The 23,952-nt window shown below is 32.8% G+C and overlaps 1 long non-coding RNA gene across 1 annotated transcript in view; it reads left to right on the top strand.

Moving 5' to 3' along the window:
- The first annotated feature begins 1,216 nt into the window (after positions 1 to 1,216).
- The window catches only part of LOC146998436 (uncharacterized), a 130,912-nt gene continuing 108,176 nt past the window's right edge, over positions 1,217 to 23,952 (top strand). The window contains exon 1 of the long non-coding RNA XR_015039424.1: positions 1,217 to 1,603. This is a non-coding gene — a long non-coding RNA (uncharacterized LOC146998436). The remainder of the gene's footprint in view (positions 1,604 to 23,952) is intronic.

The following is a 23,952-nucleotide window of genomic DNA, read 5'->3' as shown; positions in this document are numbered from 1 at the left end:
TAAAATATTTGTTTTAAATAATGTAAAAAATCATAAAAAGTTATTAAAAATACTTCCAGTTAATATTAAACCTATAAGTAATATACCGTGGTAAAGTGCATGAAAGCTGTGTCTTTTAATCTATATACCTCCACTGAACATTTTTCAGAAATAAAATTACTTATATTGTTTTTACAACAGATCAACAATATTTAAATTCACTCACAAAAATTATATCAAATTCAGAACGAAATACCCAAGCAATGCAAGTATTTCGTGAAATTAACATAATAATTTACTCTTTTTTCATAATAATTTACTACAATTTAAATAAAAGATACGTTTCACCTTTCTACATAATTTGTTTTACTATGTGTCATATAAAATATAAGGTTTAAAACAAGGTTTTATTTTCCTCGTAAAAGAGGATACAGGATAAAGCGAATAACCTAAAGAATTCTTACTGATTTTCTAACAAACCTTACTTAGTTAATTAAATTACAGAGATAATACTAAAAAATGAAACTAAAATGACCACGTCTAAGATAATAAAAAGTTCTATTCTTTTGTAACATCATGATCTTCAAATTTAGTGGGGTAATAGGTAGTAGTATTTAGTAAGACATTTGTAAGAACTGACTGAAGAAGCTGTTGTTGGACTACAAATCGAGGCTTAACTAAATGATACATATATGCAATATCTGATTTTTGAAAAAAGACATAAGAAAACTAAAATATGAAATTAAAAATGTTATTCTTGCTTCTAAATTTATGTTTCTAATACCTAGAATTGAAAAATATTAGTTAAAATTTTACTTATTTTAAACAATAAAGAAAAATTCAGAAACTCCCTGAAAGTGGAGGCCCAGGTACGTATTTCATTTCATCAGCGGCTTCGCCTTAGTGCATGCGATGCATGCCATTGAATTTAAAACCGAGAGAAAAGAATTATTATTCACTCTATCATGTAATAAATTGCTTATTAATTACTTTTAAACTGCAGCTGTGGGCTGAATCACTGATTTCATTGTCAGATTCAAAACAAAACAAGTTGCGCGCTGATATGCCGTCCGTCTCTCATCCTAAAAGAATCGCGCGTTCTGAAAAGTGTTACCACCAGCTGACGAAATATTTACAACAGCCAAAGAAAACACCGGGGACTTGGTGCTATACCAAATAACCGCCATGGTGGAGCGGTGGTGCTCGCGTTCTCCGTCACTAAACTAAACTAAACTAAACCATCTCAAAGCACCGTAACTATGAAAAAGGTGCTGGGAAGGCGAATGCCTTCCTTCTCCTCCTTTTAAATATTTTCATTTCAAGAAAATTAGCCGGTTAGTAGTTATTGAGTTTTAAAAATATCTTTATTTTGGACTTTTGCAACCGTTTGATTGTGACAGAACACGTGCTTGTGGTAAAGATGAAATAACTAAGTTCACATGAGTGACGAAGTAATTTTACACATGCTGGTTACTTCGCAGGACCTTTTTCCTCGAGGACTTCGTCTCTTTCCAACCAAGAAGACTTCGTATGCTGTTGCCTGGACATCAAATGTGAAAAATTTTCACACGAGCAATGTTGTTTATGCTCTCCTGTCTTAGATATCGTGGCGGGAAAAGAAAGAGTAAGTACTTTGTTAATCAGAAAACCCAAATTTTGACTCACTTGTTTGCGGTAGCTGCGCAGCTTTAGTCATTTAGAGGCCATGATGAGTCACAAAATAGACGAAACTACATAGACAGCATTAAAATTTTGGTTGAACGTAAGAACCGTTTTGTCTTAAAAGTGTTTTTAAGGACATTTTGTTAATAGACACTTTTTTGAGATTTTCAAAAGAAAACGCTTGATATTACTGTGAAAAATAAATCGCATAGTTTTAATATGTGGTTCCGTCACAGAGAAATGGTTTTGGAGCAGTATACAAAAATTCCGGCGCACAAGAGAAGAATTGTCATCAAAGCGAACGTGTGTTAACAAATATGAAATCAGCTGACTTTATTTTGAGGTAGACTGTCATTTTATTCGTAATTTTCATTGCATTTTAGCTACTACCCCCTCCACTTAAAAGTTCCTTATCACAACATAGCGAATATATGATTTAAGTCTGCCTATTTTTTATTTTTGTGCTTCTTTAAATTTCCATAAAACAGTGTTTTAAACTCGCAGTAGTTAATTTTTAAAAAATTCAAAAAGGGTGGAAATTAAGCGGAGCGCATGATGTGAAATCTAATTCAAAAACCCTTTAGCCTTCAACCTTTCTTTGAGGTAAAAAGAAATAATCAAAACCAGTATACTTTGCCTTTCTTTATCCGTTACCCTGCTAAAAATGCTCCGTAGAAACCCATAAAACCATTTTATGGGGAATTGGCCTACGGGTACCCATACAGCTCTGCGTACCCATAGGCCAAATCACCGTAAAAACTCACAGACAGAAACCCGTACAACTGTACGATTGCCGGTAGGCCTAATCCCCGTAAAAACTCATAGAAAGAAACCCTTACAGCTGTGCGGGTAATCGTAAGCCAAATCCATGTAAAAACCCATAAAAAAACCCGTACAGCTGTACGGGTACCCGTAGACCAAATACCCGTAAAAAACCTGTAAACAGAAACCCGTACGGATACGAGTAGGCCAAATCTCTGTAGAAACATGTAGAACTGTAGACACTATAAACGAATTCCCAGTTAAAACCCATAGCCAGAAATCAGAACTTTATGCATATCCATTGGCCAAATCTCCATTAAAAAAATGGCTATTCCGTAGGTCTATGCCTCGTAAAAACCAGTAGACAAAAGCACGTACACCTATACAAGCACCCATAGGCCAAATCCTGTAAAACACACTACACAAAAATCCACAGACCAATAAAGGTACCTCTTGGAAAAATCGCTGCACGAAACAATACACAAAAACCCATAAACAAAGCCAATAGAATTATATTATAGTGGAGTAACCATACATAGAATCGTACATAGAACAGGTATCCATATACAGAATCCCTATAAAAACAATACACAAAAATAGAACTGTAGATCAAATTTCCATAAAAACATAAACCAGAAGAAGTACATAATTAGCACTGATGAAATGTACAGAACTAAATGACAGAGACAGCATGTAGAGTAATTTTAAATAAAATTCAATGCGAATAAATAAAATTTTTTAAAATATCGAGAAGCCTACATGCCCCTGTCCTTATCAATGCAAGTCAATATCTATAAACATATTACAAAATATTTGTATAAATTCTCTTTAGAAAATTTTAAACTCCCATTATATAATTTTGAAAACGAAATGAATAGAAAGATAATAATCAAGATAAGTTCTAAGTCATGATTCACAACTATCGAATGATATATGTACATATATAAAGAATATGCAAAATATTAAATTAGCAGCGTAAAATTAATTTTCTTTCCCTATTCTAAAAATAGTAATTTCTATGCACAGCATCATTTTGAGATTAATTCATGTCATATAAGATAATTTGATGTAGTAAAAGGAACTAAAACTCAAACAGTTAATAATAATTTTACAGCAGTATTAATTATCAAATAAAAATGCTTCGAGAACAAAAATTAACTCGGTCTGAATTAAGCTTTTACCCTTAATATAACGCATTCGCTTTCTATGCTTTGGCCTAGCTGGATTGCAGTCTGTCTGCTCCTTCTTTCTTACTACACATTTATCAAAAATGTAAATTTTTGGAATAGGCATAAATAATGTGCCAACTTGTTTGTGGCTGCAACATATTTGCTGAAAGAAAAGTTGAATTAAATCTACCTCGACTCGCCAAATTTCTTATTCATTGTGGATTAGAGTTTCGATATCTCTAAGCCAAAAAAAATCTTGCTGTTCATTCGGATTCAGCTGCTTGTATTCGACTACAGAATCTATTACATATATATACATATCATTTGATGGTTGCGAATCATTACTTTGACTTTGTATATATTATTGATTTGATTATAAATATATACATATAGTACTGTATCTCATTGCATATATTTGTATTTCAGTTCTTTTACATCAGCTTGTTTAACAGTTTGATACCTAATGAGAAATGTATTGTCAAGGAATGGTACTTTCTAGCATCTGCTTAAATTTTAAATTACCTTACAATGCAGTAAACCAAATTTAAAAACAAAACTAGAAGAGAGCCTAATTTTCAGGAAGAGAAATACTATTAACAAGCAAGCAAAAAGAATAAGGGACTTGCGAATTAGAAACTTAATATAGAGTTCAAATTTAGCATACTTGCCATCCCCTTAAAGCTGATAGTAACACCCTGCAGCTTATTATGACACGCATGCACATAGATGTTTTGTGTGGAAGAAAGGATGAATCCTTTTATATAATGTAGTGAAGATATAATAATATACAAACACTATGTCGACACCTTATTACAATACTTTGAATGTTACCTGTATCTCTCAGAAGATAAATGAAACATGAAGATAAAATATAATAAATTTAATAATACCCAAAATACAATAAAATATATTGTAACAAAACGAACTTTAAAAAATTTACAAGTCTCAAAAACTACCAATTCTCAACACACAGTTCGGAAATTTAAGGAAATATTTCATAGCGTATAATATTTTATTCCATATCTCACTTTTAGTGCTATATAATCTTCCATAGATTTTACATAGTAAATAAAATCTATAATATAATGGGTATTTGTACTATATGTAGTTCTTGATGTAAAAAAGATAAACTTTCGTACTGTAAAAATTCCATCTATGTGAATAAGTATAAATATACTCATATACACATAATTATAAGTATCTATTAAATAACTAATTTAATGAAACGAAATTCCTATAGAAAAATGGGGAAAGTGTAGAATCGCCCACTGCTTGGCGCGTTTTTAAGAATTGCACATACTCGGTATCCATGTACACATCGACCAATTTTCACTTAAAAAAAATCCCAGAAATGCACAAAAATGGCATTGCGCACTCCTTTGACTTTATCCATGCACACAACGACCTATTTTCACTTAAAAAGTCAAAAGAAATTTGACAAAAATCCAATTCTCTTACTCTTGTAAAAAGCGCTAAACAAATGCCAAATAAATAAGTGGGCGATTCTGCACTTAGATAAGTGGCAGTTTATGAAAAAGACATTTACAATTTTCTTCATCAAACTAATAATAATGAAAATTAAAGTATGCATAAAAATGATTATATGTGTTTTAACAAAATACCACAAAATATTTAATGTAAAAATGTGGTTCTAGTCTCATACTTGTAAAGAAAATTAGACCAAAAAGAAAAAAACAGAGTAAGCTACTATGATCATCTAACTTTTCACATAATTTTAGTAGTGGAAAAAAGATTCCTTAAGCTATGTTTTGTCTACCCCATTCAATAAGTAATAAACACATTAAATATTTAAATGTTTACTTCATTAATAAAACTTCTTTTTTGCTCGAGAAATATAATTAGTAAATTTTTTAAGACATAAAAAACATTCTTTTTGCTCGGCCATATCACATTAGTCGAAAAATTGAAAATTGAATCATGAAAGATCTTTTTTAAGTAAGGTATGCTCAAATTTATTAGTACATAATATTCAAATGATAAAACAATCTACATGAACAAGCTTTAAAAAGTATTTCTAAACTGTAATAAAAAAAAATTTCCAAAATACAGTTTCAGTAGAATGCAAAAACTATATTTCTGCATCTGATTTCAACACACTGAACCAAATTATCAAGTCTGAAAGTATCACTTTTCAGCACAGCTTTTCAGCATGAAAGTAAAGACGGAAAATCCATTTCACAACTAGTCAGCTATCAGCCAAATTCTCTCAAACATTAGACACGATTACACGTGCATGGATTTAGTGGTATTTGCTTTCATATTTATAGTCAGTGCTGGTATTTTATTATTTATTATTAATTTCTAAACAGTAAAACATAGTAAAATTTGTAATACAGTAAATCATAGTAAATTATATATTGCATTACTACATCCACAAAGAAAATAACACCACCATCGCACAACAACAACTAGAACGGTGCCATATTGCTTGTTTGGGAAACTTCTGAGAGTGGAGGAGGGGGAATTTTTTTCCTCACGTCAGCGTTAACACGGAGAAGAGTTTTGCGATTGTTAATGAACTTCGTCGCGTTAAAGAGATGTTGGTTGATACCGGCGTTTATTTGTAATATCAGAAATGTAAGTGCTTATGTGTGTGTATTCAGAGAACCAACTCGTAGCAAAAACCACCTCCCTAACACGACCGGCTCAGAAAGAAACCAGTATTTCTGAAAACATAAGTATATTTTGGTATTGAACATTCCCTCTGTAAGGCGACCAATCACAAAGAAAATTCTGCAAGTGTGGCTGGTTGCCTTAGAGAGATTCATTTCATAGATGCAATCTTCCTAAGACGACCACCTCTAAAATATAAACATATTTCTGAGAACGTGAGTATATATTTGTATTGAGCGCCACCTCTCTAAGGCGACAACCTGCAAAGATGGTGCATTTTTATTTGCAGCTGGTCGTCTTAGAGAGACCTCGTTGTGTGTGGTGTATATGATTACTGTTATTGTTTCCGAAAAAAATTAAATCGAATAGATAAGCATATTTAGTAAAAAAAAACCTCTCTAAAACGACCACCTGCATTTCCAGGTTACTCTGATGGTCTTAAAAAGCTCCTATTTTCATTTTATTGTTTACAAGAAGTCTATTAACGTCAGATAGAAAAATAGCATATACCCATATAAACCAACAGAAGATTTATTATTATATTGATACCAGATACCAGTTAGAAAACCAGTAAAAGTCAATATAAACCAATACAAACCAGTAGAAAAGTTCTGCCATTGATGTTGGTTGTATGGGTGTCAATTGATACCAGTAAGAAAAACCCATGGAGATCAATAGAAACCAGTAAAAGTCAGTAGAGACCCTCGAAAATTCTATAGGTACCAGTAGAAAGTTTTACTGGTTTCTATGGGTCATTTTGAAACCAGTAAGAAAAACCCACAGAGACCAACAGAAACCAGTAAAAGTCAATAGAAACCCATAAAAAATTTTACTGGTTTCTATGGGGCATTTTTATCAGGGTAAGTATTTTATATTGGATGTAAAAAAAATCTAAGACAATTTCAAGCTACTGAATGCCAAAAAGCTAGCTCGTTAGCTGACTGTGGTGTTAAACAAAGGTTTTTCTATTGTCTGCTGTTTGGTATTGACAAAACAAATGTGTGAATAAAGGACAGATTTTATAATCTGAATGCATTTTCAATATTCATTTCAAGATATGAAAACTATCTGTTATATAAAAGCAAATCTACAATTTTCCACATTTGGGGAATCAAGAAAAGATCTCCAATTAAATAAACAGAAGCAGATACCTATAAAGCTTCAAAACGATCCGTAATAAAAAAACAGGGAATTTTTTAAATGATTGATTTGCTTCTTGGCAACGGGAAAGCCAAGCGCTGTCAGTTAGAGGCCAGTTAGTTAGAGTTTTAGTTGCAATAGCACTCGTCTACGAACACAACAACGGTGATCTGATGTTAAACAAGGGACATAACCTCTAGGATCACTAGTGGATTAACATACAATTCAACACAGGGAGTATCTTCAAATATAATATATTTATTATAAAAATAAGTATGATAACAGAACTTATAATTTAAAAAGAAATTTTCGCGAAATATTAAAAGAGCAATTGCCTGAAGTCTGGGAAAGTATGATCTAACAAAATAACACTGTCAATGCTAATAACTCTTAACACCTATCATCGAGATATCGATATATTCATCCAATTGATAAACTTTACAATGAATTAAGTAAACGAGTTTGTAAGTGATAATTTATGAAAATAATTCTGTAGTCGCTTTCCTTATTTTCAGCAGTTGAATAAATGAAACAATAAAATATTAGCATACTTAATTTATATTGTCCTAATTTTGTATTTTGAAAATCGTCCTAGTTTTCCGATGGGCGCACGGTTTAGATCCACAGGCTTCTTTATTGTGTAATCGTTATGAAACAGCGAAGAAGCGAAAGTAGTCACACTTCATCAATTTTAACCCGAAGTGCTGACTGTAACCTATTATAGGTAGTTAGAAAGACTCCTGGGAAACTGACACCCATAACCTGTAGCATTAATTAAATCACAGTGGATTACAATATAGAGTTTATTTGGTGAACTGAAAAGGACGAGCATACATTACAGTGATCATTATATTCTAAACTGAGATCTAAGCTAGAGTTAGCACAAAGACAACACGTACTTGCATGCACTCATACTTAATACGACTATGATAAAGAGACAAAAAATTAAGATAAAAACAGTGCAGCAATCATAGCATCTCAATGTATGAGAGATTAAATATAACGACATAAATAAGAGTCTAAAAATAGTTAGTAACAGAATATTAAACAATTGAGTTAAATACTTTTTTTCTTCGTTTCAGGGGTGCAAAAAACAGGGCTTATTTTCTAAAACCAAAAGTACCGCAGTACTATGGAAGCACATCAGAAAAGACAGAGAATACAGAAAACAAAATGATAACAATTAAAATTAAATTAAATGTAAAAACGTAAATAAAAGTATTTAAAATTAATGATGAAGCCAGACTATACAGTGTAAGTTTACTAATGGTATTAAGACATGGTATATCAAGAATAAAAGAAATGTTCTAAACATTATTCTTTCGCGATCAAATGAAGCTGCTTTCTCACTTCGTTTCCAATTCATTTGAAGCATTATCGACCAGATGAGTTGAAGCTGTTAGCATTTTTGTTTTCCTGAAGAGTTAGTATTTTGAAATGGAAGATTTATTCTTCGGGTGATCAAATGTTCCTAAATCCGAGAAAAAATTCGTGCTCATCCGAGAGGAAATGAGACATTCATTCAATAATTGGTACCAAGGCGTTACTAACTGCTTAAGGAAATATTGTGTTAATAACAGACTTTTTCAGATACACTGCGAATAAGTAAAGCACCTAAGCTGATTTAACTTCGGGCTCCTCGTGGAGTTCAGTTTCACTCTGAAACTGAGAAGTACTCGGTCTCAGGCTGAACTTAAACTCTAAGAGTGTGTAATATCTTATTTCGGTATACCCGCTTGCTTGAAACAATATACATCACGTTATTCAAAACAATCTCCGATAAGAGAAAGCAGTTGTTAGACTAACCAGGGTAATCTAATAAACATTATCTACAGCTGAAATAATGAAATATAAGTAGATAATCATGCTACGGAATCTTCTTGCTGGTGTATTAACAATGAGCTCACATCGTAAACGGACTTCACATTAATGGGAAATTGCTATTAAAATATTGGTACTGAAATATCGGTACTTGTCTTCTCTACTTGTTATGCCTTGGCGAGAATGTTGTTTTAACGCGTTTCTGCATTGGCCAGAAATAAGCGGCTACCGACCTCCTCATGCGCATTTCTTCGACTGCCACTTTAACAGTTTTTCTTGTGTGCTCGTAGTTCACGCTTCTTCGGCTAAAGAAAAGTTTCTTTTTTAAATATAGCCTTTTTACATTGCAAATATTTATTAATTTTGATATTTTCAGCCTACTATTAACTGACAAAGATGCTATAGTTTTTTTCCCAAGAGAACTGTATTTTACCAAGCGAAGGAATTTGTGAAAATGGGCGTAATGCTGGTGTATTGTTGAAAGTTAATTGTTGACAGTTAATTGTTGAAAAAGAAACCATTTGACGATGCAATATTTAGTCACCTAGTCGGCCTTAATAATATGTTTAAGGCGTTATTAGCAGCAATTATTAAAGTGTGGCTATAAGAAAGAGTTTGAAGAGTTTGTAAAAAAATGATTTTTCCGTTATATTTATGCATATTATTTTATATATATATGTATATATATATATATTAAATGTTTTATGAATGTGTCATCTACCGTAGTCAGCTCCGTTTTCATATATGCGTACATCGTTTGGCAACAAATCACACTCAAATCGTTGGCACACTTTCTTATGCCGGAATAGCGTCAACGCCGTTTACTCTCGCCAAGGCCTTTTCAGAAGACAAGAACCAAAATACTTTTAACAATACTAATTCAAAATCTAAATCGCAAACAAGATCTGGCTTGTTAATTTCCCTTAAGATCACATGTTTTAAGTCGGGAACTAAAAACTGTTGATTTAAAAATTAATTATCTGTGATACTATTTACCAAACTTTAAGAAAATTTAGGAAGAAAATCAGAGGAAGAACTAAGAAGATTGAAACCCAAACGATTATGCATATCATTAGAAATATCTTTTATTCATTAGAATAATGCTAAACTGTCAGTAAAAATTATCATTTGGATATATTGGAAAATATATATATTATATATTTAAAATTATGCCATTTAAGTAGAATATTGAAACAAAATTAAAGTGATAGTCAACAGCGCTGTTTATTTGCAGACGCTAATCTTTTACGGTTAATATTCGGGTTACCGTTATGGGGCTGTGCAACTAAATGTAAACATCATTTAGACATGTTCGGTTGAAACACATTTCAACCGAAACATGCTGACAGTCACTGTTGGTGAACCCATAGTGAGGCAGTGGATTTAATTTAGTGTCAGTCTCCAGTGTATTTAAATGAAGCATAGACGTGCCTGCAAAGTTTGTTGATCCTTTTTTAACCTACTGGTTGATGCTCATTTTCAGTCAATCCATAGATCACTAAGTTGTTATGGTGACAGTAAATTTGATTAAATTTTACAACTAAAATTAAATTAAAGTTAACCAAACCTTTAAATACCATTCATCATGTTAATTGTCACTGATAATCTACAGTTTGAGAGTCACTTGGAGCCAGTCAGAGGAGTCACAGAATAGGACAGTAAAAAAGGACAATACGGAAAATTTAAGTATATTTGATAGTTTAAAATTAAGATCGAATCGAAGTACTCTATACTTTCAGTTTTTTTTTTTAACCGATGACAGGTTGAGGGTCATTTGGAATCACTTTGTAAATTCCCATTGTAGGTTACTACAATCAATTTAGATAGACTATAAGGCATTATCTCCCTCCTTCCAGCATGCCTTCGGGGTGTAACGATAGCACACTCGGCGTGTATTCGAGAGGTCCAGGTTCGAGTTCCGGCGAGGCATTGCATATCTTTTGCATTGCCTACTTCAAAGAAAACCTAATGATTCTACAGTGGCGCCCGAACTAAAATGTGGTGAACAATAATTTGTCACCATTTAGCTAATGGGTCCCCTAATCACTAATCGCCCTTTAAAAGGAGGGGTATATAAGGTATTTTCTCCCTCCTTCCAGCATACCTTCGCTATGTAACGGTAGCATATTCGGCGCGGATTCGAGGGTCCAGGTTCGAATTCCGCCGAGGACATTGCTGATTTTCACCTGTGTTGCTTCAAAATAATCTAATGATTCTACAAGACACTGAAAATAAATTTAAGCACACCATCAAGATTTATGTTCACGTAAGATTGAAGATTAGTTGTTTCAATACCGAAAATACCGATGTGAGGCAGAACAAAATGTTTAGAGAGATATTTAAATTGAAACTGGATCGATCGCTCCTTTGAATTTCAAGATTATGGTCACTCTTGAACTTACAATTAGAAAGTTATTTAGAGGCAGGGCAGTAAGTTAAATGCATAATTAAATTTAAATTAACCTGAAGTACATTGGTGCCTGCCAAGACAGTTGGAGACCAGTGACATATGGTCTGTAGCCCCTGAAGTCAACCAATGGGTTACTGGTGTCGGGGAAGGGGCAAATTTAAATATGTATTTAAATTTAAATTAAACCGGAACCCACGGATGTCCGTTAAACGTTTTGATAACCAATGCCTCACCCGAAACCTACAGGTAACCTCAAGTTCACTCGTAAACTACAAGGTGAGAGTCGCTTGAGGCCAAATGATGTTGGGCAGTGCAGCAAATTTAGACATATTTTTAAAATAAAATAAACATAACAGTACTTGGCAACGTTGTTGGTCTACAGTGACGTACAAGGTGATGGTCACTGGAGATAATTCCATAAGTCAGCAAAGTGAAGAAGCAGACTAAATAAATTTTAAAAATAAAATTAAATCAAAGGTCGCTGATGCTCACCAAAGATGTTGGTAACCTGCGACTTTTAATTTGAATTTTAAAACCAAAGCTCTGTTCACCTATGACCCATAGTTACTGGCGGTCAATATACAATATCACTGGAAGTAGAGCAGAAAATTTAAATAAATTGTTAAAATGAAATGAAATTGAAAAAGATACGTTATTATTAAACCCAGGATTGCTGACGATTGTCAAAAGCATTGTTAACCAGAGACCAATGAGTTTTCACTCGCCAGTGTATGGCATTGAAATATTGTTGCAGTGGAAATATTAGCTATAGGAATTTATGATTATTTACTAAGCGGTGGCGTAACGAAATGCTTTAAAATATTGTAGAAATTCCGCTAACGATTTTTTAACTTCAAAGATTTCCTTGGAGCGGCAAAATCGACAAGCGATTTGTGAAATTAAAATAGTATTCTGAAGGTTTAAATAAACAAGTATTTTTATTTAATTTGGAGCAAAATGCATAACTTGTGCTTACAGTTAACTCTCTACTACTTGCGGGATATCAGTTAAAATAAAGTTGAAAATTAAATTTTAAGCAAGTTCGTTGCAGAAAATTACAATGCAAATGGCTTAAAATGTTGTGATTTAACGTCGGTTAGCGAAACGGCTAATGCTGGGTAACTATTGCTGCAGAACGGGGAGAGAGAAAAGCATTCCTGCTAGTGTCATGTTGCCGTCATATCAAGTGTTACCAATAGCACTATATCTAAAACATTCAAGAAGTTAGCCTTAAATACTTTTAAATCATTTGCAACCTGGTGTAAGCTAACGAAAATTAGGAAGTGATAGGAGAGATCCAAATCATAAAATTAACATAAACTCTACAAATGTGTCTTTTGGTATTTGTCACAAACCAGCAGTCGCGTCATTTCAGAATGCTTAAGTTATCTGAAAACTTTCTCCCGTTGATCTTGATTGAATGGAACAAATGGATTAGAGAATGAGAAATATGTCAAAAAAGGAGCATAGAGCATGATAGATATATGTATATGTTCTCAAATATCAAAACATCTTTGCTCAAAATGCGACATGTGACCGAATGGTCGAAAGATGATTTAACTTCTTTTACACTGCAATATGAACTATGCCGCTATGGATTATACCACTTCATATATTTCTCTTAAAGGCAGTAAGCTGAAGCTGTTTGACAGTTAAAGTAAAATATTTTAAGTTTCATGCACTATTCATGTACTTTCCTACACACATTTTAAACACAGGAGTATACCTTAAAAATAAATATTGAATACAGGAGTATAACTACAGGAGTGTTTTCTCTTGTACATTCAATGCAGATATTTATTTTCAAAACTTAAATGATATGGGAGAAAGGTGTTTCTAATTGTTTACAGATTATATGTTTAATTCAGATACACGAGAGAGAGTGAATGAAATTTCCACTGTTATTAATGCATCTGTTATTAAAACTGTGTAAACGTCTTTCACGTATTTAAGTTATACTTAAATGAAAGACACTTAGTCACCTGTTTAGGATAAGTTATTTTTAATTACTAGGGTAAACTTTAATTTATGTAAGAAATCCCCAACCTGTGTTCCTTTTCGAGTAGCACTCTCAGGAATTATCACACTCAGGTTCCGTTTTGGAACCTACTGTGGTTTACTAGAAACTTTTACTGTATATAACAGAAATATTCACAAACCATTGTAGCATATGAGAAAATATTAAATATATATTTATATTGTGTGCAATCTATAAGTATTCGATCGATATTAAATAATTTGAGTTTATTGAAACATAATTCAATAATTATGTAATTTTTGTAGATTTTGTTGTAAATTCTTATGCTATATGCTTTCAAAATTACTTCAAATCACTTGAACTTTAATTTACTAATTCAAATAAATTACCGAAATTCTTATAAAATTATACCTATATTAAACATGAATATTTAAATATGTAGGTTGCATACATATAGGTTGTTTTAAGAAAAGATTAATATATTATATAAATTTTACACATATGATATATGTAAAACATACATATGTTATAATTAAACACAGTTATTACGTACATCTTATTTATATGCAGTGGAGGGATATAACATTTCTTTGCATTATTGTGATTAACCACTTCTTTTATTTCTGAAATCCCTATTCTCAACGCAGTTCTACCCACTCCTCCCCACACACAAACTGCACTTAACTTTTCACCCTAATCCGTCGTAGAGGGGAAGCAGAGCAATTCTTTTATTTTCATGAACTTCTGTTATTTCTTCGAACTACTTTCACATGCAATCAACTGTGAAGAAGATTAAAAACAATGAAATCCTTCTTGAAGGGAATACGAAATACCTCCCGCAAAAAAATACGAGAAAGAAAATGAATCCCTAGCTCATCAGATCAACCAGTTCGTGACCAGAAACAAGGAGCAATGCATAGCCGGATTGAAATTTATCTACTCTTAAGATTCTTCGAACAATGGCTGATCTCCCAGTCACCTGAAGACTACGAAAACACATTGAGAGGGATATTGTTCCTCAACAAGCTTAAGAAGTGGGGGATTATCCTCTTCCACAAGAGCTAACTATTATAGAACTTGACGACAAACTATTTAAGCTCCAGCTCGCTATTTTGCAGCTGCGGGTGTCGAGAAATAGCGTCCTTCTTTGTAAAAGAATGTCTTTTAATGGGAAAATGTGCGCATGACCCGTGAAATAATGGCATGGGTGTTGTGCTGTATGGAAAGCGATTAGTTCTTTGTTAGAAGGAAGTGCGTCCGTTTCTGCGAGCGGTAGCAGAAGTTTCAAATGTTGGAGTCTATTTAATGAGTGAATAAGTCTTGTGTTACTCGTTTCAGAGGGGCAACATAAATGTTTCTGCAGTACATTTTGGTAGCTGTCAGGATCAAAAACAAATAGATTTCGGAAAGGAATTCAATTAAATATACTAAACTGAGTTATCTCGCATTGTATAGAGAATTTTATATCCCCCTATTACCATTGATAAAATTTAGCTTTAATAGGATCGTTAGTGATGCTTTTGGTTATTGTTAAATGAATATATAGTTAAATAAATTACTTATGATGAAAGCAAGAAAAATATACATTTTTCAAATATTGAAAACTGGAAACATGACAAATGAAATTTCCTTCCTCAGTTTTGGTAACAATTGAATAAGATTCGATTATTTTTTATGGTAATCCACTCGCGGCCTATTTGACTTAGAAGGACCTCGTTGAAAATTTATTTAACTTAACTGTCTCGATTTGACCTGTTATGCATGAAAACTATCGAATTCCCTACAGGAGTTCCGTTTAATACGTTGACTGTCGTGGAGGGTCACCGTTGACTGGCACTCGACTTGCCTACAGCGCAGTTGGAGCTACCGGTGACCGGCGATGCGACAAATAGTAAAAATGCATAATTAAGAGTAAATATCGATACCTTAAATTTTTAGATAATACCATTGCTACTATAAATTAAATTTTTAGATAATACTGTGTTAAATGTTTAGATAATACTATTGCTACTATAATAGTAAAAATGCATAATTAGAGTAAATATCGATACTGTTAAATTTTTGGATAATATCATTACTACTATAATAGGTTGAAGTATAATAAATCGTAAAAATGGTCTGCAGCTCCTCGAGGGTCACTGGTAATCTCCTCACTGCGAAAAATGTATTAAACACGATTATATAACTCACCTTATCTTCTGTATATAATATTTCAGCATAACATACATCGCATAATAAAAAATTAACTTGAATAATTGAACACGTAAAATGCGCGCGGCAGTCAACGTGTTAATCACCGAAAATGAATCCGAAATGTATTACTGATAATTAGTATCCTTATTCACTCATTCAGAAGAAAGGGCTGCCTCTGTGAGGTTTTTCATTGTTTTCTGCGTGCGTAACATATGTAAGAGTCATTTACCAATTATGCGTCTTCCACAAAAAACGCATCCTTTCTGGCAGATAAAGCATAAAGGTATTCCTGTAGCTGACTAACCAAATAATTAGGTGAAGTTTTAGTAGCAAATCTAGCCAGTGTTACAATTACAAAATGTTAAATTGCTTCAATCGACAGCGCTTCCCTTTTGTTACATCTTTAATTATGTATAACTTAATTATTCAGAAACAATCATATTTGCCAAATGAAAATAATGTGCGTAATTCGTTTCTGATAAAACTATTATAAATATAGTCATAAAAATCTGACTTAAGAATTGTAAACATATAGAAGTTTGTAGAGACATTAGGTATTTTTTGGAAGCAGGATACTTGAAAAATCAGCAACGCCCTTGCCGGGAATCGAACCACGGACCTCTGGAATACGCGCCCAGCGTGTTGACAAATACACTACGAAGGGCTGCTAAGAAAGCGGGAGAATTACTTTATAAGTTAACCTGGCAAGAAACATAAGACATATCTGCCAAACCATTTATTCCGTTAAGATATTTTAAGATAACTGTTTAAATTGTAAGAAATTAATTAAAAAGTTGCTAAGATGAGAATGATCTATAAGTTATTTTACAAGGTTGTTGTTGTTTTTGCAAGGGGTGAAACCCCCAACCCCCTGGACGAAACAAGTTCAGCCGTCAAGCCATAACAGGAGCCAACCCGTTAAATAATAACAAAGAACAGCTAGCCAGCCATGTTACATCAAATTATCTAATCAAATGGAAATCCCTATCGCTTCTCTATACTGATTAATTCTCATCATAATTTCTTCAGCTACTTGTTTAAATTTCTCATAATTTTCAAAATCCTCATTTTTATTTTGAAAAGTATTTTCTGCTTCCTTCCAACATGCGTTTGTAGTGTAACGGTAAGTACTCGGAACGTTTTCAAAAGGTTTAAGTTTGAGACCTGGTGAGGGCATTCTTCATTTTTCACGTCTCCTTCTTCTAAGTATCCCAATGATTCTACTGTGACATACGAACTAAAAGGTGGACAATAATTCCTCACCACCAGGACCAGGATTTGGCGATTAGGTCTCCTAATCCCCAGTCGCCCTTTAAAAGGGAGAGTCTACAAGGCATTTCCTGTCTCCTTGGCATACTGGAGCATGCCTTCATGGTGTAACGGTAACACACTCGACGCGTATTCGAGATGTCCAGATTCGAGTCCTGGCGAGGGCATTGTTCATTTTTCATGTCTTCCGCTTCAAAGTATCCTAATTATTTGGCAGTTTATTAAATTATTTTATTTATTCCACTTAATATAGTGTGATTACTAAGTCGTACTTTGAAGTTAACAGAATCATCATTAAATTTTAGTTTATTCAAATGACTTCTTTGGCAGCACATTCGTTATGCCAAAGAATCTCTTTTGTCCACTTTCTATTACGAAATCTAAACTTAATGTATGTTTTTATAGGCATAAGCTTAATTCTGTAGTTAGCCAAAGTTTCTGCTTATTATTATTATTATTATTTTCATTTCCTTCGAAATTTAAACAAAGTGTAAAAATTCGATTGGTAAAAGATCGGTTACCTGATTACAGGAAATCGCACGAAGGTTATCTTCTTTAAAAGGATGACTTTGAGGAGGACTTTCAAAGGGAAACTCCTTCGCAATCATGTTACGAGTGGGAGAATCTTCCCAAGCAACCAATTGTGCAGAATTCAAAATTGAATCGAATTAGTAGGATTTGGATGTCTTAATCATTCGGCTATTTGTAGCGAATGTCATAAACTATAGCTTAATTCAAGATTGGATTAAGTTACTGGAATATGGGAAATCTCAAGTAGCTATTTGCTTAAGGGGAGAGATGCCTTCTTGGAGGACTTTCTGAAAGAAACTGCCTTGTATTCATGTTACGCTTAGGAAAAACCACAAAATCCAACCATGCAGCCACCCCGTTCGCTGAACTGCTAGCACGCTGGGCGAATTACCAGCCGTCATTTGTCTTAATCTCTCGGTTACTGATGAACGTGGTCGAGTACCAAGTGGATCCTTCTACGAAGTATATATGAAAAGTTCTTAAAAAGTGTATTAAAAACTATTATTTTAAATATTTCAGAAAGTTTATGGACAACATCTAACCTCATTCTTCAAAAAAGAAAAGCAGATGATCGAAAAACGATCTCCGTGTTATAAATTGACAGTAAGCCATGTGAAATAGTAATAAATATCGAAATGGGATAAACAGATTTCTAAAAGAATATTCTGAGCAAAGCAGTACATTAAAAGAGGAGTAAATATGTGACTCCAGTTTTTCTGTAACCTTCATAAAAAGGAGCTAAGAGCACTAAAAACACTTAAATGATTATTTTGTTTATCATTTTCCGTTATCTGCAATTGTTTTCCTAGAGAGGGCAAGGGAAAGGGGAACAAACAAATGTGTTGTAATGAAATTTTGCAACACAAAAGAAAATAGTTTTATAACTTCCAAATAATAATTTTTAATCAGGCATATAAAAACTTTATGCGAATGCGTAGCTATAAATTAAATATTTAATTACTATTCTAATTTTTTAAAGTTGCTTCGATTTCAAAGGGAATCAAAACTCATTAAAACTTTCAAGATTAAGTTTCAAATTCGTACCAACAAATAAACAAATATATATATGAATGAATAAAAAGGCTAAAAAAATTTTGTTCGGAAAGGAATTATTAGCCAAATATATTTTATAATTAAATTACATTGGTCTCATACTCTTTGTGAAACATTTATAGTACAAATCTGGAATAAATCATGACAATATAATAGGTTTAATAATTGCTAATTCCTGTGAGAATTAATTATAGCGAATTACGTTATATTCTCAATTGCAATAAATTTACAAATTTCTGAAAATAAATAGGACTGAGGCACATTAATGAAATAGATTCACATTTAATTCATCCATCCTTTTAAGTGACAAACTGGCATTTCAGTTATCAAAACTCTTTCTCCACATAAATCCAATAAGAGCATAGTGTTTATTTGTATAGGCATTTTCATACTGACAGAAACAAAGCACTGAAAAACGAGAGTAGGTGTGAAATAAATTCTACGTACTATATTTCTCTTTGTTTTGAAATTGTATGGCCTATATGACATTATCACCCAGGCAGAAGCTTAATGAAAACGAACAACATAGCAAGATAATCCGGCTCCTTTGCGACTTGCTATAATTATATGATTTCGCCACCACCATAGCCTTTGTTTCTAGTCAGTAGTGCATCTTAACATTACAATAATTCAATATTTATTTCACCAAAGAATTTGGAATATAACTTTTAGCGGAAAATACGTATAACATCAAATTTTACGCAATTTCTCTTCAAAAAAAGTAAAATGAGGACAACTTTTCATTACATGAGGTGTAATATGATATTATATGTCGCTGTTTCGCTTAAACAGCTCGCTTTATCAGAATATTGTCAAAGGTTTATTAAATGGTCACAACTAATTCATCTGAGACCTCACTGCATAGTGGTCTTGCACACTACTAGATTCACAAACTTCAATTAGATCAAAACGATGGGTTTCAAATCTGATAGTTTATAACAAGAGGGATCATATCTGAAAATATACCGTGCCCCTTCATACGCCAACCCGGAAGAGACGAATACTGAAATCGCGTATGTTGAAATCATCACGAATGTTGAAATCGCGTACGTTTTGAGCGAAGTGATTCATCGGAAACACTATTCAAACAGCACTGATTGTGTTATTTATGTAACTTTTCCTAATTTTATGTTATTAATCTCTTATGTTTAAATGTAGCAACTCCAATGTATAATTCCAGTATGAAGTAGCATACAGTCAGTTCAAGTTTTCCATACTCTAGTGGTTAGTTAGTGTATTGGGGGCAATACCTGTTCGATTTTGTAGTGAAGTTTCTGGTACCCCATACACTTGTACCTGTTTACCTGTATTTCTTCTGACCTTCCGAATATGTCATTGCAATCTCACCGCATTTTGCTTTTTCTGGAATGACCCGCACTGATTTCATTATTATGCTTAAACAAATACATTTTTAGAAAAGAAAGTTTTTCATGGAAATATTAGTATTGCTTATCAAAAACAGCTTTCAGAAATTTAAAAGAAATTTTAAAACCTTATTAAATTTGTGCAACTATATGCATTCTACAATTTTTAAAATCTAATAATTTATACCGTTTTTGCCTGCAGATATATAAGTACTTTTTAATTAAAAAATGAAATTTAAAGGAATAGTTAAAAAACTTCCTTGAATTATCAAACTCGCTTTGACATTCATATGATAAAATTATATGTATTAAGTTTCAAGGAAGCTTTTAATTTCATTCTTTCATTTATGAAGTTTAAAGCCAAACTGCTTTCGCCGAAGACTGAAGGCAAGCAAATCTTTACAAACATATACTTAAAAGTAAAGTTATCAAACTTACCAAAGAACAAATTCAATCATTTTTCATGATATTTAATTGCTTTATATTTAGTTCAGAATATAGCAACTTCGTTAAAGTATAGCATATAATCCGCTTTCTGCTTACACCTTCAGTAGTTACATACTTTAAATTTTCCTATGTCTGCTTTTTCAGAAAATTAGCTAATTTTCATATCAAGTGTTCTAGGTGTCAATATTCTCGTAAGAAATAAAGCAAAGCGCGAAAATGTAATCGAAAACTAAAATATATACTCAAGAAATATTCAGCGCCTCCTACAAAAGATAACGGAGAAACGAGAAGTAATTTTCCGCCATCGTATGCAAATATTCTCTGAAATAACGAGGCCGTTGCATGTTTCTTATTATAGTGAGCACACCATTTTCCCTCTGTGGGGAAGAATATACAGGAAATTTAAAGGCATAAAAGGGAAAATTAATGCAAACCGAGGCGCTCGAGGAACTCATTACGTAGACATCCAACCACGGAGCAGACGCGCATTTTGAAGCAAGAGCTTTGAACAAATAAGGTTTAGAATAAATGAGTTCAATTCTTTAGCAGCAAAAATAATATTTATGAATTGAAAATTCGAAGGTAAATTATAAGAATCTACTTTTATAATAGTAACAGAAATATTATATACAGCATATTCTTACCAGTTCCAAGGATGAAGCGAAAGGTGCTTTAAACCTATTTTTGATGTTATACCAGAAATTCACCCTTCCAAAATTCATGCATTTATTAATTATTTAAGCTTAAAAGAATATTTCCCGTCAACTTTCATTTATTATAACGTGATTATATTACATAGAGTTGCATTTAAATCTGATTATTATGATATGGTTAGATGAAATATATTACATGGATTTCAACAAACAAGAGCCAGGTATTAAAGATTGTATGATTATTTCAAAATAGTAGCCTATCTAGAGCTGAGTTTGGTATTATTCTAAACTCTAAATTCTTCGCTTATGTTTTGTCACTTTATTCAGACACCTTTCATCATATATGGCATTGTTCAGTTTCTTTTCATCTTATCGTTTAGACGTTATCCCTACTTATGCATACAAATGAAATATAATGTGTTTATTTATTACTTAAGCTATCCAATATAATTGAAGAAACTATTGAACATTTTCAAATGAGGTGAATATCTGAATTGGCGGCATTTGAATGAGAGTACAACATGTGTGTGCTAGACTTTCTCCCTCTATAATCTCTCTCCTATTTTCTGTAAGACTTTTTTAGCGTAAATGAAATTCACGGAGCACTGGCCTGGATACAACAATAATTATAGTCGGCCTGAATCAGTAGGTTCTATATTACAATAAAAACTGAAAGCCGCCCAGACGGGAAAGTGTTTAGTGACTCTAACTGCCGTACCGAAGGGTCCGGGTTCGAATTCCAAAGAAGGCATGCATGTATTTGCCAGCCCCTTCATATGAGGTAACGATGGCTTACCTGTTAGGTGTCTTCATAATAAAGTGACTATCGCTTTTGGCCTTAGTAGTAGCCAACATTTGTGAACGGATTAGACCCGCCATTTGAAAAAAAAAAAAAAAATGTGACAAGAGCAAGAATTTTAAAAAAAGTCTAAGAACATTTCCATTCTGTTTTTAAAATACTGGAGTAGACAATTTGATTTCTGCAATGTCTGTACTGCTGTCTGTCTGTATATTTTTTAAACAGAAATAAAATTTTTGAGGAGTTCGAAAATCTTATTACCCATATCGCTTCCATACCACTTTGAAAACCTTATGTGTTTGCCATATTAACTAGATAGTATGCTGGGAAAACGGGTACAAATTACAATAGAGAGCCACTTCTTTGTTATTTGATTAATTATTATTATTATTCTTTATGATTTTATCTTAAATTACAATAGAGAGCCACTTCTTCGTTGCTCATTCGCTGGCATTGCGATATCTATCCCGACGGTTTGACTATTTTATCTATTCAACTCTTTCCTATCGGGAGGAGCCAAGATCTCAAATATCCAAACAATCCTCTCAAACATCTAAAACGCCAGCATATAACGAATTTTTGTTGGAATGGATTTCCTTCCCCCATGCCAAGTAGAATGCTACAACGTTCTGCTTGGCATTAAATAGTTTATTTTAAATAACCTACTTAATACCAAGTAATTAAATAAGTTATCTTAACTTGCTTAATTGAAGCGATTATTCCTTTCTTGAGGATATTTGTGCTGTTTCACCCACTGTGTAGGACTGCAAGTGCGACCATCAGTAGGACAAGATTACAACTATGAGTATCAATAGCTAAAAGTTGACGTTACATAAAGGAGAGGGAAGGTGCATTCAAATAAGAGAGTTACTTTTAGACTCCTCAAAAGGATAGCTGGTATGTCATTTAACAACTCCCGAAACCAATGAGATATGCACTAACTTGATGCGGGAAAGCACCAGGTAGAAAAGGGGCGCAAGCATTCTGCCGACCTGCCGGTGTCTGAATGCACGTCGTTTTGAGCGACTTTGCTGTGAAAGCTTTAAAGCCTAAAAGTCTGCGATTAATTCACTAAGGATAGAGATTTTTCTATGGCGTACTTTCTAAGAGAAAATGGTTCCTATTTACCTCACATAGAGGAAAAATCGTGAGCAACGCTTTCAGCTACCTTACTTGTCAAGATCGGAAATGAGGACAAAGTTTCAGTGCTCAGCAAACTTTCCAGAGGTTAGTAAAATTAACTTTACTTTAAAGCCCTTGAATCTCACTCACTCTGCCTATGGTAGACTCTGCCCTGAGACTCTGACAAAGCTGGGAAGATACCATATTGTTTATATTATAATGTTAAAGATATATGATTTTCAGCATCTTTCTGGTTTCTTCTAGGCTATGGAAATGTTTATTTAGATTATAAAATATATGTTTAATTTATGCGTGACCTAAAATTCAAATCAGTTATTTTGTAATATATTTCTAGCTTCGATTCAAAATTAGCCTTAAATGCAATTTATTAAGTGACTTTTACAAATCTGCTCGATTACTCGAGTCTGAATGTTTATAATAAAAAGAGACGTATGAATTTAAAATCGGTTTTTTCGCAAAAAGTGGAATCATACACCAATTCGTCTGAAAGAGTAGGTGTGCTATGATATACAAAGCTTAATATGTATGAGAGAAATATTCAAATTATTTATCTGGAAGGGCGAAATCCGTTTTCTACATTTACACGCACGCATTTATTCAGATTTTTTTTAAAAAAAGGAATTTATATGCTAATATCGCGTATGTTTACATTTAAATAAGATTTAAAATACGATGGTTCATTCTTACTGGTAGCAGCTCTGTCATGCAACATGGATTTTGTACATTAATTCTTTATTATCATAACTACTTTTCAGTATTCTGTAAAAAGAAAAAAAGTAATTGAAAATTCATTTCCAAGAGTTATCATTTCCGATGTTTAAAGATAATCAAATATTTAATTCTTTACGATGTAGAAAATGTTAAACGAGTCTTAGAATAAACGTTTTAAATTGAAATAATGAAAGCTAAATTTGTTGCAATGTGTACCTGTAGAGACATTAGATA

Source organism: Stegodyphus dumicola, chromosome 2 (assembly GCF_044657685.1).
Source record: "Stegodyphus dumicola isolate Sdum_Otavi_A_Nest chromosome 2, ASM4465768v1".
NCBI classification, from domain to species: Eukaryota; Metazoa; Arthropoda; class Arachnida; order Araneae; family Eresidae; genus Stegodyphus; species Stegodyphus dumicola.
This window is presented reverse-complemented; position numbering and strand designations above follow the sequence as displayed.